At 42.7% G+C, this 15,154-nt stretch overlaps 1 protein-coding gene across 3 annotated transcripts in view; it reads left to right on the forward strand.

Moving 5' to 3' along the window:
• The window catches only part of pam (peptidylglycine alpha-amidating monooxygenase), a 353,785-nt gene that overhangs the window by 82,090 nt on the left and 256,541 nt on the right, over window positions 1-15,154 (forward strand). Inside the window, exon 1 of one of the 3 annotated variants that reach the window (XM_078565966.1) lies at window positions 1,346-1,495. The exons of 1 other annotated variant lie outside the window; for it this stretch is intronic. The gene's annotated coding sequence lies outside the window, so the exon portion shown is untranslated. Of the gene's footprint in view, window positions 1-1,345; window positions 1,496-15,154 lie in introns of those variants that run through there. One more of the 3 variants, XM_078565978.1, reaches the window with a different exon arrangement.

The following is a 15,154-nucleotide window of genomic DNA, read 5'->3' on the forward strand; positions in this document are numbered from 1 at the left end:
CCATATCTTAGATATCTAGAAACCTTTCAATCTCTGTCTTGAACATACTCGATGACTGAGCTTCCACAGCCCTTTGGGGTAGAGAATTCCAAAGATTCATCACCATCAGTGATGAAATTCCTCCTCATCTCAGTCCTAAAAGGTCTACCTCTTATCCTGAAACTGTGTCCTTTGGCTCTAGACCTCCCCCCCCCCCCCCACCCCGACACCTAGCCAGAGGAAAACATCCTTTCTACATCTCCTCTGTTGAGCCTTGTAAGAATTTTGTATGCTTCAATAAGATCACCTCTCATCCTTAATTCTAAAGAATATAGGCCCAGTCTCCTCAATCTCGCCTCATAGGACAATTCTGACTCCCAGGGATCAGTCTGGTGAACCTTCATTGCACACTCTCTATGGCAAGTATATCCTTCCTTAGGTAAGGAGACAAAAACTGCACACAATACTCCAGGTGTTGTCTCACCAAGGCTCTATACAATTGCAGCAAGACTTCTTTACTACTGTACTCAAATTCTCCTGCCATTAAAGCCAATATAACATTTGCCTTCCTAATTGCTTGCTGCTGCACCTGCATGGTAGCTTCCAGTGACTTATTGACAAAAACACCCAGGTCCCTTTGGACATCAACACTTTCCAATCTCTCGCCATTTAAGAAATATTCTGCATTTTTCCATGTTACATCTGCCATGTTCTTGCCCACTCACTTAGCCTGCCGAAATTCCCTCGAGGCTTCTTTGCAAACTCCTCAAAACTTTCATTCCTGCCTAGTTTTGTCTCATCAGCAAATTTGGAAATATTACATTTGGTCTGCACATCCAAATCATTGATATATTTGTGAATAGGTGGGGCCCTAGCACTGATTCCTGCAGTACGCCACTCTTCACAGCCTGCCAACCTGAGAATGACACGTTTATTTCTACTGTTTTTTGGCCATTGAGCAATTCTCAATCCATGCCAGTATATTACCTCAATTCCCTGAGCTCTAATTTTGCTTACTAATCTCCTGTGTGGGACCTTAACAAAAGGCTTCTGAAAATCCAAATACACCACATTGACTGGTTCCCCCTTATCTATTCTGCCATCCTCAAAAACAAGGCTTGAAACATGATCCCCCTTTCATAAATCCATGTTGACTGTACCCAATCTGACCATTATTTTCTAAGTGTCTAGTTATCACATCCTCTATAATAGATTGTAGCATTTTTCTATTTCTGATGTTCCCCACCCCCCCACCCCGCCGCCCTCCCGGATGCTATGAGGTTGTAGTTCTCTGTTTTCTCTCTCCCTCCTTTCTTAAACAGTGGGATTACATTTGCTGCCTTCTAATTTGCAGGAACTGTTCCAGAATGTATAGAATTTAGACAGATGACCATCAATGTATCCACCAACTCTCCAGCCACCTCTTTCAACAGTCTGGGATGTAGATCATCGGGTTCAGGAGATTTATCAACTTTCAGACCTAGAAATTTCTCCAGTACTACTTTTTAACTTTAAGGTATTTGTTTAGTTTCTCTACCATTTCTTTATTCCCCATTATAAATTCTCCTGGCTGTGCCTGTAATGGGCCCAGATTTGACTTTGCTAATCTTTTCCTTTTTACATACCTATATAGATGCTTTTACAGTCTGTTTTTACGTTTCTCACTAGTTTACTTTTATATTCTATTTTCTCTTTCTATCAGTTTCTTGGTCCTCCTTTGCTGAATTCTAAAATGCTCCCAATCTTCAGGCCTCTTTTTTTGGCAACTTTATAAGTCTCTTCCATTGATCTGATAGAATCTTTAATTTCTCTTGTTGGCCATGTTTGGTTCGCCTTTCTTGCTGGGTTTTTGTTCCTCAAAGGAATGTAAATTTGTTGCAAACCACACATTAATTCTTTAAATGCTAGTCATTGCCTGTCTATCATCATACCTTTTGACGTAGTTTCCCAATCCATCACAGCTAATTTGCCCTCATACCTTTGTTCAGATTTAAGACCCTAGATTCAGATTGAACTACCATCACTTTCAAATTTATTGTAAAATTCTATCATATTATAGTCACTCTTCCCTAGTGGCTCCTTTACAACGAGAATATTAATTATCTCTTTCGCATTGCACTGTACTAAATCTAAAGTACCCTGTTCTTCATTTGGTTCCTCAACAAACTGCTCTAGAAAATTATCTAGTATACATTCAAGAAATTTGTCCTCCACAGCATTAGTACTAATTAGGTTTACCGCGTCGAGATGTGAATTGAAGTCCTCCATGATTCCTATATTACTCTTGTTGGGTGCACCTCTAATTTCCTGATTAATACCATGCCCTATATTACCACTACTGTTTGGTGGCCTAGAAACAACTTCTACGAATGTTTGTTGCCCCTTGCTGTTTCTTAGCTGCACCTAAACTGATGCTACATCTTGATTTTCCAATCTAAGATCCTCTCACTAGTGTACTGATCTCATCCTTTATTAACAGCCTACACCCTTCTCCTTTTTTCCTATCCTTCATAAATGTCAAATACCCTTGAACATTCAGTTCCCAACCTTGGTCACCTGCAGCCATGTCTCCATAATGGCAATTAGATTATTCCTGTTTACTTCCATTTGTGCCATCATTCATCTACCTTGTTGTGAATGCTGTGTGCATTCATAGAGTGCCATAAATTCAGCCTTTTTATTATTTTCGCAACCTCTAACCTTATTTTCTGGCATTCTCTTAGATTGGTACCCTCTGTCCCTTCCTGCCACACTCAGATTATCAATTTCCTTATTTCTACCTTGCTGTCTCACATTGTCCTCTGCTTTTAACTTATTACACCTTCTCTCATCTGATCCCTTGCCCCCACTATTTAGTTTAAAGCCTTCTCTATTGCCCTCTTGGCAGAATATTGGTCCCAGCGCGATTCAGGTGAAGACTGCTGCAGTAGTACAGTTCCCACTTTCCCCGATATTGGTGCCATTGCCTCACGAATCAAAACCCACTTCTCCCATACCAATCTTTGAGTGACGCAATTAACTCTCTAACCTTACATACCCAATTCCAATTTGCTTTGGCTCAGGTAGTAATCTAAGCGAAAATATAGTTTTGTGTTTACCAATGCTTTGGCTGCATTAATTTTAGCTGGGATCCAACGTATGATAAGAAACTGATTCTGAAATGAATCTGAAGTTTAAGGTATTTATTTTTGCATGTGGAAAAAATGGGCTACATCATTTAGTAGAGAGAATAAGAACTGGGATATTGCAGGAAAACTGAAATCAAAAGGTACTGGAATTGTGCAGCAAGGGGATCAGCATCTAAAATGAAAGATATATCAGTGTTTCATATTATATCAACCCTATATCCCGATATGCATTCCCAGAATTTTGTCAGTGAGTAACCTGTTGCATCTGTGTGACAACAAAAAATAGAAAATGTTGGAAATACTCAGCATATGATGCAACACCACTGGAGAAAAAAGGCAAAATAACATTTTAAGTGCAGACATTTTGTCAAATCTAATGTTATGTTATTATAATGTAAATCCTAAATCAGTTGTTCAAAAATTTCCTGAGATTAAGAAGTCACATTGCTGAGAAATTGGTATGGGCATGCACCCTACTGCTCAACAACATAGTATGTTCAACTTTCCTCTGCATTTCTGTATTGGGTAGAACTTTGCTGCTAACCAGGTAATATCCCTCTCCAATATTTGTTATTTTGAAGTATTTTGCTGCAGAGCTTTTGTGCCCTGATACTGCTGGAGTAAACTCAACAGTATCCTGCTTGTTAAATAGTGATAAGACCGAGTTTCATATGACCTAATCCTAACAATTATCAATTAACTCAACATTGCACATTTACCTCTTAAAATCTATCTTGCTCTTTCTTAGCCCATCTTCTTGATTGTTCATGTCCCTTATTTGTCAATTAGATACAATGCTAATTATTACCAATTTAATTAACTTTCATTGTGATATATTAATATCTAATGTACATTATATTTTTTATATATAGTATCATACGAACATACGAATTAGGAGCAGGAGTAGGCCACTCGGCCCCTCGACCCTGCTCCGCCATTCAACACGATTATGGCGGATCTGTATGTAACCTCAACCCCACATTCCTGCCTACCCCCAATAACCTTTCACCCCCTTGTTAATCAAGAATCGATCTAGCTCTGCCTTAAAAATATTCAAAGACTCTGCTTCCACCGCCTTTTGAGGAAGAGTTCCAAAGACTCACAACCCTCAAAGAAAAAATTTCTCATCTCTGTCTTACATGAGCGGCCCCTTATTTATAAACCGTGACCCCTAGTTCTATATTCTCCCACAAGAGGAAACATCCTCTCCACATCCACCCTGTCAAGACCTCTCAGAATCTTGAAGGTTTCAATTAAGTCGCCCCTTACTCTTCTAAATTTCAATGGATACAAGCCTAACCTGTCCAGCCTTTCCTCATAAGACACCTGCCCATTCCTGGTAATGGTCTAGTAAACCTTCTCTGAACTGCTTCTAACGCATTTACATCTTTCCTTGAATAAGGAGACCTATACTGTACACACTACTCCAGATGTAGTCTCACCAGTGCCCTGTACAACTGAAGCATAACTTATAACTACATTTGTAATCAATTCCCCTCACAGTAAATGATAACATTCTATTAGCTTTTCTATTACCTGTTGTACCTGCATACTAATCTTTTGTGATTCATGCACTAGGACATCCAGATCCCTCTGAGTCTCAGAACTCTGCAATCTCTCACCATTTAGGCAATAAGCTTCTTTTTTATTCTTTCTGCCAAAATGAATGATTTCACATTTGCCCACATTACACCACTTTCCAGATCTTTGCCTACTCGTTTAACCTATCTATGTCACTTTGTAGCCTCCTTACATCCTCTTCACAATTTACTTTCCAACCTACCTTTGTGTTGTCAGCAAATTCAGCAACCATTCCTTTGGTCCCTTCATCCAAGTCATTTATATCAATGGTAAAAAGTTGAGGCCCCAGCACTGATCCCTGTGGCACACCACTCCATCGCATCCTGCTAACCAGTAAAAGACGCATTTATGTTAACTTTCTGCTTCCTGTTAGCTAGCCAATCTTCCATCCATGCCAATATGTCCTCCCCTACACCATGAGCCTTTATTTTCTGCAATAACTTTTGATGTGGCACTTCATCAAATGCCTTCTGGAAATCTACTAGTGCATCCACTGGTTCCCCTTCATCCACAGCACATGTGACTCCTTCAAAGAACTCCAATAAATTGGTTAAACATGATTTCCCTTTTACAAAACCTTGTTGACTCTGTCTGATTGTGTTGAATTTTTCTAAGTGCCCTACTATAGCATCTTTAATAAAAACTTCTAACATTTTCCCTATGACAGATGTTAGGCTAACCGGCCTATAGTTTCCTGCTTTCTGTCTCCCTCCCTTTTTGAATAAAGGAGCTACATTTGCTATTTTCCAATCTAATGGAACCTTAGCCGAATCTAGGGAATTTTGGAAAATTAAAACCAGTGCATCAACTATCTCACTCGCCACTTCTTTCAAGACCTTAGGGTTAAGTCCATCCGGACATGGGGATTTGTCAGCCCGCAGCTCCAACAATTTGTTTAATACCACTTCCCTGGCAATTGTAATTTTCCTGATTTCCTCCCTCCCTTCCATTTCCTGATTTACCGTGATTTCCAGGATGCTACTTGTGTCCTCTATAGTGACGACCAAAGCAAAATACCTGTTTAATTCATCCACCATCTCCCTATTTTTCCATAATCAGTTCTCCAGATGCACTTTCTAGAGAACCTACGCTCACTTTGTTAACTCTTTTTTAAATATCTATAGATCCATCTTTGTTACTGGCTAGCTTTCTCTCGTACTCTAATTTTTCCCTATTAATCTTTTAGTCTTTTCAATCTTCTGACGTGCCACCCATCTTTGCATAATTATGGCCAGAATTTTTGGCTCGGTGAGCGTGGGCGGGGCCCACTTGCTGAGGCGTAAAATGACGCGGGGTGACGTCGGGCATGCATCCCGATGTCACTGCATGTCATTTAGATTTTCAGTTCAGCGGATGCACAGCCAAGTCGGCTGTGTGTCTGCCGAACTGTCAAAGGCCTATTAAGACAATTTAAAATCTAATTAAACCAATAAACTGAGCTGCCCGTCCAACCTTTAAGGTTGGTGGGCAGGCGAAGAGCCCAGGCGGCCTTCGCATTTTTCATGGAACCTCATCCATGGGCGGGTTGAGGTTTCATGAAGTGTTTACAAATTGAATAAAAATTTTTTAAAAATTCATTGAGATGTCCCAGCTCACATGATGCTGTCACATGAGGGGACATGTCTTAAAATTTTTTCTTTTTTTTCAGCTTTTTAAAACTTAAACTAATCTCCCTGAGGGGATGGGGGGAAAATTCTCCCCTATCTGTTTTTTCTTTAAGTTTGATACTGTCTTTGACTTTCTTAGTCAACAATAGATGGTGCCCCCACCCCCCCACCTTGGAATTTTTCTTTCTCATTGGAATGTATCTATTTTCTGTATTCTGAAATGTCTTTAAATGTCTGCCACTGAACCTCTATTGACCTATCCCTTAACCTAATTTTCCAGTTCGTTTTAGCTAGCTCTGCTTTCATGCCCTCATAATTGCCCTTATTTAAGTTTAAAATACAGTCTTGAATGCACTTGTTTCTTCCTCAAAATGAATATAAAATACCTAGGGGTGCCTTCACTGAGGTTATCAATTAATCCTACCTTGTTGCTTAACACCAGATCTAGTATAGCCTGCTGTCTGGTTGGCTCCAGAACGTGCTGTTCTAAGAAACTATCCCAAAAACATTCTATGAACTCCTCATCTACGCTATCTTTGCCCATCTGATTTTTTCAGTCTTTTTGTAGATTAAAATCCCCAATGATTATTGCTGCACCTTTCTGGCAAGCTCCCATTATCCCTTCTTTTATACTCTGTCCTACTGGATAGTTATAATTAGGGGGCCTGTACGCCACTCCCACAGGTGACTTCTTGCATTTCTCATTTCTCATCTCGACCCAAACCACTTCTACATCCTGGTTTCCTGAACTTAGGTCATCTCTCTCTAATGCGCTATTACCATAATTAATTAACAGAGCCACCCCTCCATCTTTTACGAATTACAACAACCCACCCTGATTACCCCAGATATTTTATATCGTGGACACCACGGGTCCAGTGATCACAGGCCAACCAGTGTGCAAGGACCTGTCTTTGGTCACCATCCTTGGTATCATCAAGACAATGACGAGGACCAGAGACACAAGGTGCACCATCAGAAACCTTGGCCAGGATTTTCCCCTCGCGATTTGGGGGTGGGCCCCGCTTGCCGAAGGGAAAATGACACGGGATGACGTTGGGAGGACACCCCGACGTCATCCCGGTCCCTTTAAATATTCACGAAGGCAGGCGGACAGCGAAATCAGCTGTCCGCCCGCCGACCTGTCAATGGCCAATTAAGGCCATTGACAGGCTATTTAACCTTATTAAACACCCTGCCCGGCCAACCTTAAGGCTGGCGGGCAGTCCAGGAGCCCTAACGGGCTGCAGATTATTAATGAAATTTCATCCACTGCGGGATGAAGTTTCATGTCCGTTTTTTAAAAATTTAATAAATTTTGTGTGTTTATTATTAACATGTCCCATCTTGTGTGACATTGTCACATGAGGGGGACATGTTAATAATTTTAATATTTTATCTATTTTTAGAGTTTACTTACCTCTCACGAATCTCCCTGAGACAGGACTTTGCCTCAGGGAGCAGTGCGCTCTTTTGCGCGCATGCGTGAAAGAGCGCACTTTGACAGATGGGGAATCCCTCCCCCCCTTGGGCAGGCCGCTGGGCGGGCCTTAATTAGCCCGCCCACTCAAAATGGCGACGGGCCCCGTTTCGGCGGCAGGGTTCGGCTGCCCGCCCACCACCGAGCCAGTGGGGCCCGCCCGCCAATCGAAGTAAGAATTCTGCCCCTTGTATTTACACTGGGAGTAGTCCACCCAACACTACAATTCAGATCATCAGCCAAAAGGCTACACGACACTGTTTGAACCGAATATGTACACCCATTCTGAACTTACAAACTTCATACTGCAGAACCAATGCTATCCAGTAGACAAGTACGGACAAGCCTTCACAGTCATCATTCATTGATACTCCCAGGTGTATGAGATGCATTACTTGAAAAACGGGGGAAGATTAAAGATGTCCACGACCAGCATGCGGGTAACGAATTACCCAGCCTGAACATCGGACAGAAAGTTTGAGCACAACACCCAACTGATGGCACCTGGAATGCAGTAGAAATCATCAGCATATGCCCAGTACCAAGGTCGTATCAGTGCAAACACCGTATAGCATGACAATGCTACAAAACAGATGCTAAATCAGAACAATACCACAACCAGAAACACCAGGTATATTGTGACTAGAACACACTGAAGGATTTTCCCCTCAGCGATTTGGGGGCGGGGCCCACTCGCTGAGGGGAAAATGACACGGGATGACGTTGGGAGGAACCCCCGACGTCATCCCAGTCTCTTTAAATCTTCAGGAACGTGAAATCAGCTGTTACATGAGGGGGACATGTTAATAATTTTAATATTTCTCTATTTTTTGACTTTTCTGACCTGTCAGTAAACTCCCTGAGACAGCACTTTGCCTCAGGGAGCAATGCGCTCTTTCGCGCACATGCACAAAAGAGCGCACTTTGACAGTTGGGGATTCCCCCCACCGCACAGGAAGCGCATAGCGCTGCTGGTCAGGCAGGCTGCTGGGTGGGCCTTAATCGTGCTGCCCACTCAAAATGGCAGCTGGCCCCATTTCAGCAGTGGGGGTCAGCTGCCCACCCGCCGCCGAGCCGGTAGGGCCCACTTGCCCATCGAGGGCTAAATTCTGCCCACAGTCTAAGATGCAACACAACCAAAGTACCCTAACCAACACTCTGAAAACGTAGAGCAGCCTCCAGCATAGGTCACCATTACAAAAGTTGAATGGATAAGCACACCGCCAATATTTTCAGAGACTTATAAATTTACTGCTTTGTGTTAAAGTACATTCAGACACAATGCTATTTTCTCTTGCTTTCATGTAAATAGGTTGATTCTTTAAAGGTAAAACCTTTAGTTAGAAAAGGGGATGTAATATAATGTGCATGTACCTTTAAGGTATATGCATATCTTAAACTACTGTCAATCATGACTACCTCGTCAGAATGTAATGGAGTAGTCCCATGACTTGTAGTCAATCTATAAGTAGCAGTGGTGGAAGTCAGATGCACTATACTTAGCTCTCAGTGAAAATAAAGAACCCACATTATTGTTTCACAAGCCCTTGTGTATGGTTAGTAAGTGTGCATTGAAGAGAAGTAGAATGTAACGAGCTGAGGGCAAGTTGTGGAAGCAAGAGTGTATCATTGTCTTCAATATTACAGAACGACTCCTCACTCAACTATTAGGAAGCCTTCAGCTGCACTCATCTTTGCACACATGTCTTCCTGAGTTACCCCGCGAATAAATGTTCAGCATGCACATAAACACAATCGAGAACAGAGTGAAATGCAGCGAAAAGCTAATCCTGCACAAATGGCCACATAAATTGCAACTGCAGTATAATTCAGAAGAACATATGTCTGCACAAAAATTAGAGGAACTGTCATTTATTGCACTGAGCTACACAACTGGCTTCTTTCACCCAATGCTCAGTTAAACATTTACAAAAGCCATTGTACAGCTGTTGGACCAAGATGGGATGTTATGGCACAGCCGATGGTAAATGCTGAGCTGCTCAAATCCCAAAGGGAAACTTAAAACAACTGCCACAACTGTTTTGCAATTTGTATATTTCGAGATGCGTGCCTTGAATTCAGTAGTAATAAAACCACCGAGTCTTATAGATTTCTTACAAAACTAAATTAACTATTTATTAAAAGAAAAAGATTTGAAGTAGACATATATCTACAAATTACTACTATAATAACTTCTAAATCCCCTCATTAATCTGACTCCCAGTTACACCTCCATCAAGGCAACAGTAAGACACATAGATTTTGAAAGACACAGGCAAAGTAACATGATACCCTGAACAGTCAAATTCAAAGTGAGTTTTTCTCACCTTCAGTTCTTTGTAGACAGCAGCTTGAGGCTTAGATGCTGAAGGCTTTTCACACTTGTTAGATCTTAGAATTCCTTCCCTTCTACACAGCCTTCTCTCCTTTATACATATTTTCTCCTTTGAATGCAAATTCCCATTGTTTCTTTGCACTTTACCTCCCTAATAATAAAAATCTATCATGGTACTAATTTTACCATAATCTTTGGGAAAAATAAACACACTGTTTCTTAGCTTCTTCTGGCTAGGTGTAACATTTCACCCCGTCTTTTGAATTCAAGCTACTCTGGTCTATTTAAAAATGCGCATGTTCCCTTTACACCTCACATTCTAAAACTTCCCCCATGTTTACCTATTTAGCATTTCAAACCTAGCTTCCCTTCTTATATCCTTCAGGAGAGCTTTCTCCACACAGGCCCGTAGGCCAGAATTTTACATTCAGCGTGTGGGTGCGCGTCCGACACGCCGGAATGTAAAATGACGCGTGATGACGTCAGGCGTGCGTCCTGACGTCATCGTGATCTTGTGCGATATTTCGTTCGGCAGGCGCATGCCAGAGTTAGCTGCGCGCCCGCCGATAATTGAAAGGTCTATTAAGGCCATTAACAAGGTAATAAAGTTGAATTTTATGCTGCCCGTCCAACCTTATGGTTGGCGGGCAGGCGAAAAGGCCAAGCTGCCTTTACATTTTTTAGGAAACTTCATCCACAAGCGGGATGAGGTTTCCTAAAGTTAATACAAATTAAATAAAAACTTTCTTTTGCCACTAAAAACATGACCCATCTCATATGACACGGTCACATGAGGGGACATGTTTCATTAAATTTTTAATGTCATTATTAATTATTTTAAAAAGCGCTTCAATCTCCCTGAGGCAGCTCCGTGCCTCGGAGATTGAAGTGCTCTTTTGCACGCATGTGTGAACTGTGCGCTAGACCCGACTCTACCTCAATCCCTCTCGCTATACTGTTCTCTACTACCACTACATTCCTTTTTGCACTCCCCCAACTTTTGTAGCTTTTAGTACCATAATGCCATGGTGAGTTTGCTCATCCACTTCGCAGCCCCTGCTCCCATCCAAACAAGCTAAGAGAACCTCAAACCTATTTTACAATTGCAGAGGCTCACACTCCTGCCCTCTGGGTCCCCTTACCTACCTCACTCACAGTCACACCCTGCTGTCCCTGGCCACTGACCAAATCAGAAGATCCTATCCTAAGTGGTGTGCCTGCCTTCTGATTTAAAGCATCCAGGGAACTTTACCCCTCCCTGATGTGTCGCAGAGCCTGCAGCTCAGCCTCCAGCTCAATGACACTGAGCTGAAGTTCCTCAAGCCGCAAACATTTACTGCAGACATGTTTGCCCTGGATTACAATCATATCTAGGAGCTGCCACAAGCTGCAGCCTTTACACATCATCTGTCCTGCCATCCTTAATGTGTTTTAAATAATTGCCATAATTATATTAATCACTTATTTATGCTGCTTGCTTATATATTTTATTAGCTTTACCGCCAATTTGTGTACTATTTTAAACCTTAGGGTTAGAATAGAACTTACCAGATACTCACTCACCAAACAGCTAGCTCCTTTCCCTGTAGTAGAGCAAGAACTGATTTCTATGGGGTGAGAAAGATAGAAAAAGGAAACAAGTACATCCTTCTCGTCTTTCCCCTTCCCCCCCCATCCCAAAATTTTCACCCCAAATTCTTTCCCCAACTAAACTCTCCCTGTCCCCCCAAAAAACTCTTTCTCCCCCCCACCAAACCCTTTCCCCTCCCCAACCAAACCCTACCCCCCCACCAAACTCTTTCCCCCCCACCAAACTCTTCCCCCCCCACCACCAAACTCTTCCCCCCCCCCACCAAACTCTTCCCCCCCCCCACCAAACTCTTCCCCCCCCCCCACCAAACTCTTCCCCCCCCCCCACCAAACTCTTCCCCCCCCCCACCAAACTCTTCCCCCCCCCACCAAACTCTTCCCCCCCCCACCAAACTCTTCCCCCCCCCCACCAAACTCTTCCCCCCCCCAACCAAACTCTTCCCCCCCCCCACCAAACTCTTCCCCCCCCCACCAAACTCTTCCCCCCCCCCACCAAACTCTTCCCCCCCCACCAAACTCTTCCCCCCCCCACCAAACTCTTCCCCCCCCCCACCAAACTCTTCCCCCCCCCCACCAAACTCTTCCCCCCCCACACCATCCCCGTCACACCTCATCCCCCAATAACCCCCCCCACCCCCACCTCACCACACTCCCATCCCCCATCTCCCACCCCCTTCCCCCACCTGCCCCCCTCTACCCCTCCCCCCACCTGCCCCTCCCGCCCCTCTACCCCACCCTCCCATCTCCCCCCTCCCCAGCCCCCCACCCCTTATTCTGATGGTAACCTTTTGCAGCTGACCTGTTTTAATTCTAGATAATTAACTTACCATTGGTTCCATACTTAATCTTTAAAAGTCATAAATACCAAACATCACCTTAGAGTTTGTGTAAATCATATGCACTAAGTAGCCTTTGTTCAGTAATTTAGGTACCACCTTGAATCATTCTAACATTTTTAATTAGGCATGGCTTATTGTTTCCAAACCTATGTGTCAAACTCCTTGCAGTCTCAGTTATTTAGATGAGGGAGTATTAACAGCATCCTTATTAATACTTTCAAACAAGTTGATAGGCTAATTGGTCTATGATTTCAATTTTTATCTCTCCTTTTAAGAATGTTGGGACCAGATTTGCTGTTTTTCATTCCTCAGATGTTGCTTCTCGAATGTTTATGGAACTCTTATGAAGATAAGTTAATCAGAGCTTTGCCTATTTTCATCTATCATTTTCTTAAGTATTCTGGGCTGCATTCTATCTGACTGGATGCCTTGTAGACATTCCATTCTTTAAGTTTTTTCATAACTTATGCATTTCTTTGCATACTTTTTATATATTAGTAATTTCTGAAGATTGATGTTTTAGGATTTCAGTCTAAAATGGGACCCTAGATTCTCAACACTGACAAGTTTGTGTTACTGTCCCATTAAAATTAATAGTTTACCTGCTTCACTTTTGAGATTTTCTTTGTTGTCGAAGTCGATGTGTATCATGTATTAATAATGCCTTGTGCATGAATAACTTTTTCTGCTTGATATGTTTTTCTATATATACTGACATTGGGCTCATAATGATTGTAATGATTTTTTTCTATTTTGGAGCTCTTGGTGCTTAAATTAGAATATTCAAACTCTGCAATTTATAAAATACAGTCCCAAAATCTAATTCTTCATTTTTAAAACGATTTTTAACAAGAACAAAGAACAAAGAAAAGTACAGCACAGGAACAGGCCCTTCGGCCTTCCAAGCCTGTGCCAATCATATTGCCTGTCAAACTAAGACGTTTTGCACTTCCGGGGTCTGTATCCCTCTATTCCCATCCTATTCATGTATTTGTCAAGCTGTCTCTTAAACACCACTATCGTACCTGCTTCCACCACCTCCTCTGGCAGCGAATTCCAGACACTCACTACCCTCTGCGTAAAATACTTGCCCCACACATCTCCACTAAAGTTTTCTCTCACCTTAAATCTATGTCCCCTAGTAATTGACTCTTCCACCCTGGGAAAAAGCTTCTGACTATCTACTCTGTCCATGCCACTCATAATTTTGTAAACTTCCATCAAGTCGCCCCTCAATCTCCGTTGTTCTAGTGAGAACAATCCGAGTTTCTCCAACCTCTCCTCATAGCTAATAACCTCCAGACCAGGCAGCATCCTGGTAAACCTCCTCTGCACCCTCTCCAACGCCTCCATATCCTTCTGGTAATGTGGCGACCAGAATTGCACGCAATATTCCAAGTGTGGCCTAAACAAGGTTCTATACAGCTGCAGCATGACTTCCCAGCTTTTATACTCAATACCCCTGCCGATGAAGGCAAGCATGCCATATGCCTTCCTGACTACCTTATCCACCTGCGTTGCCACTTTCAGTGACCTGTGGACCTGTACACCCAGATCCCTCTGCCTGTCAATGCACTTAAGGGTTCTGCCATTTACTGTATAATTCCTACCTGTATGAGACCTTCCAAAATGCCTTACCTCGCATTTGTCCGGATTAAACTCCATCTGCCATTTCTCCGCCCAAGTCTCCAACCGATCTATATCCTGTTGTATCCTTTGACAATCCTCTTCACTATTTGCAACTCCTCCAATCTTAGTGTCGTCTGCAAACTTACTAATTAGCCCAGTTACATTTTCCTCCAAATCATTTACGTATACTACAAACAGCAAAGTCCCAGCACTGATCCCTGCGGAACACCACTAGTCACAGCTCTCCATTCAGAAAAGCACTGCTACCCTCTGTGTCTTCTATGACCAAGCCAATTCTGTATCCATCTTGCCATCTCACCTCTGATCCCATGCGACTTTACCGTCTGTACCAGTCTGCCATGAGGGACTTTGTCAAAGGCCTTACTGAAATCCATGTAGATAACATCCACTGCCCTTCCATCGTCGATCATCTTTGTCACTTCCTCAAAAAACTCGATGAAGTTAGTGAGACACGACCTCCTCTTCACAAAACCATGCTGCCTCTCATTAATACGCCCGTTTGCTTCCAAATAGTAGTAAATCCTGTCACGAAGAATCTTCTCCAATAATTTCCCTATCACTGACGTAAGGCTCACCGGCCTGTAATTTCCTGGATAATCCCTGCTACCCTTCTTAAACAATGGAACAACATTGGCCATTCTCCAGTCCTCTGGGACCTCACCCATAGCCATTGAGGATACAAAAATTTCTGTCAAGGCCCCAGCAATCTTCTCCCTTGCCTCCCTCAGTACTCTGGGGTCGATCCCACCTGGCCCTGGGGTCTTATCCACCTTAACATTCTTCAAGACACCTAATACCTCTTTTTTGATCTTAACATGATCCAGGCTATCTACACACTCTTCCCTAGACAAATCGGCAGCTAAGTCCTTCTCTTTGGTGAATACTGATGAGAAGTACTCATTTAGTATCTCTCCCATTTCTTCTGGCTCCACACACAGATTCCCACCTCTGTCCCTGAGTGGGCC

This window comes from Cetorhinus maximus, chromosome 2 (assembly GCF_964194155.1).
Source record: "Cetorhinus maximus chromosome 2, sCetMax3.hap1.1, whole genome shotgun sequence".
NCBI classification, from domain to species: Eukaryota; Metazoa; Chordata; class Chondrichthyes; order Lamniformes; family Cetorhinidae; genus Cetorhinus; species Cetorhinus maximus.